This window comes from Protopterus annectens, chromosome 1.part1, assembly GCF_019279795.1.
Source record: "Protopterus annectens isolate FY-2018-M chromosome 1.part1, PAN1.0, whole genome shotgun sequence".
NCBI classification, from domain to species: Eukaryota; Metazoa; Chordata; order Ceratodontiformes; family Protopteridae; genus Protopterus; species Protopterus annectens.
Window position 1 is genome coordinate 897,120,129 of NC_056726.1, and position 2,462 is coordinate 897,122,590.

A 2,462-nucleotide genomic window follows, 5' to 3' on the forward strand; every position below is an offset into this window, starting at 1 on the left:
AGTGGAAAGCATGCAAGACTCTATAAAATGATCAGTGTTTCATGTACATTGATATTTAACATTTTTTTCTGACGGGCTAAGTGAAGCATAAACATAATGTGTTCACATTTCTTAACAAACTAAAGTGACAAACTTAAAATGTTACTGCAAGTAGAAAAGTTGTCTATGACATAAATATCAAATCAATAATATATTATTGCATATATTGTGCATTTTTTGAAAGTAATAAATATTAAAAAGAACATTTTCCATATTTTGAATTTGAGGGAGTGTCATCCAAAATAATCTCTGTTTTAGTAAAAAAAAATAAGAAAAACTAATAAAACTTCATTTTTCAAATTGAAATCAAGACAGACAAATGTAATAAGTGACATTATGGCGTTACAAATGTATAATATCTTGTGTTCTTGCACTCTGGTGCTGGTAAACATGAGTTATAACGGTTGGCCTTAGCATTTATCTCAAAATTGTTTCTCTGCTCCTACATTTTAACATACTATACTCATTTAACACCAGGCGTAAGTGCCTCAACATAAACAACTGCATACACTTTTAGGCACAAAACAAAATACACACACACAACTCTTTCAACTTTCTGGTTTAAAATCCCACAGTTGCACTTGTTTCCCACCTGTCCTGCAACTAGTCTATTCCAGATACAGATTTGTTGTTTCCAGGACTGTTTGTAAGCTTCTGAGCCCCTAAAGCCTTTCTGTGTTGGAGGGAAGCCTTCTAGCTTGTCAGTGAGAGTGGTAAGCACTAGGTAGCCTGTCTACCACAAGAGGAGTGGTTCCTGGTCCAGAAATTGTAGTTTATTGGCCATTTTGGCAGTTTTTCCATCTCTTTCAACTTTCTGGTTTGAAAGCCAGTGTTTGCGCTTTTCCCGCCTTTCCTGTAACTAGTCTAGTCCAGACACAGACTTGCTGTATCCAGGACTGTTTGTAAGCTTCTGAGCGGTCCCAAAGTCTGCTCTTCAATTTTTCCCTTAGATCTACTAGTTCCCTCCTCTCCTGCACTTTTAATAGCTTATTAGTCTAGCACTTTACCAGACTTGTAGCAATAATTGTAGCACACAAAAGTGCTACCAGCATAAACGCTCTACAAAGAAACAGATCCAGTACTTATTATTAATGCCCACCCCTCCAGGCATGTCTAAAGGTCAGTTCCCTGTGCTTTCTCCTATTAACCTGGTGAACTTGGGCATCCTGAGCCAATGTAGCAACTGCCTCATGTACACCGACAACCCTCTCCTCTTACCTCCCAACACTCAGACTTGTGAGAGATGGACTTATATATCCAAATTGGAAGTCATGCACTCTCCAGCCAAGACCAGAATAGCTGGTCAAGAGGAGAAGATCGACACTTGCACCACACCACATGGAACACATAGCCCTACAGAACACACACCAGCACTGCCTTCACATAAAAACACAAACCACACACCCACCTTGGTGGAGGCTCTCAATAAAACCACCACTACACAACACTAATCAAAAGACACATAACTCTCCTAAACAGTGTGCCACTCAGCCAAAGCTCCTAAGGCAAAACAGCATGCCCAACACACTAGTCATAGGTGACTCAATAGTGAGGCAAACTGATGTCCCACTCACTAGGTTGAATAAGGAGAAAGTAACATTCAGCTGCCTGTCAGGTGCCAGGATCTGCCATATAACGCATGCACTCAGGTCCCTCAACAACAGCTTCAAATATGACTCAGTCATTGTACATGTGGGTGTGAATGACCTGAGATGTACTTCCCTGGATTATATGAAAAGAGACATGGGGGAGATCTTGGATTATGTAGCCCAGGCGGGTATGACCCTAGCCCTGAGTAGTATCCTATCATTACCCAGAATGATACCACATTACAAGCAGAAAATTATTGATTTCAACAATTGGCTAAGTTTCTGGTGTCATTCTAAGGGGATCCAGTATATGTCTGTCTGGGATGACATGATTGACAGACCTCGATGTTTTGCCAGAGATGGCCTGCATCTGTCACCCCTGGGCTTCCAGATACTGGCTAAGGCTTTTGCCACCCCTATAGTGCCTTTTTTAGGCGGCGTTCCAAAGACCAAATTACCTCCATAACAGCTACATACAAATGCAATTTGAGGGTCATGCGGCTCAATGCTAGAAGTCTAAATCTCAAAATGCACTCGCTTGAAGCACTCCTTAAAATGGAGAACATTGACATTTGTGCTGTAACAGAGACCTGGTTCAAGGCAGCAGAAAGCACCCTTACACTACCAGGCTATAACTCATTCCATACCTTTCGGCCCCAGAACTTGGACCGAAGCTCCAAAGGCAGTGGTGTTTCCATATTCATAAAGGATGCACACACCTCCAGACTGTTAGCCCAACATAACGCATCAGAGTTACTTGAGGTGCAGCTAACATTGGGTAAGACAGCGATTCAGGTCACAGCCTGATATAGGTCCCCCAACCATGTCCCAAGA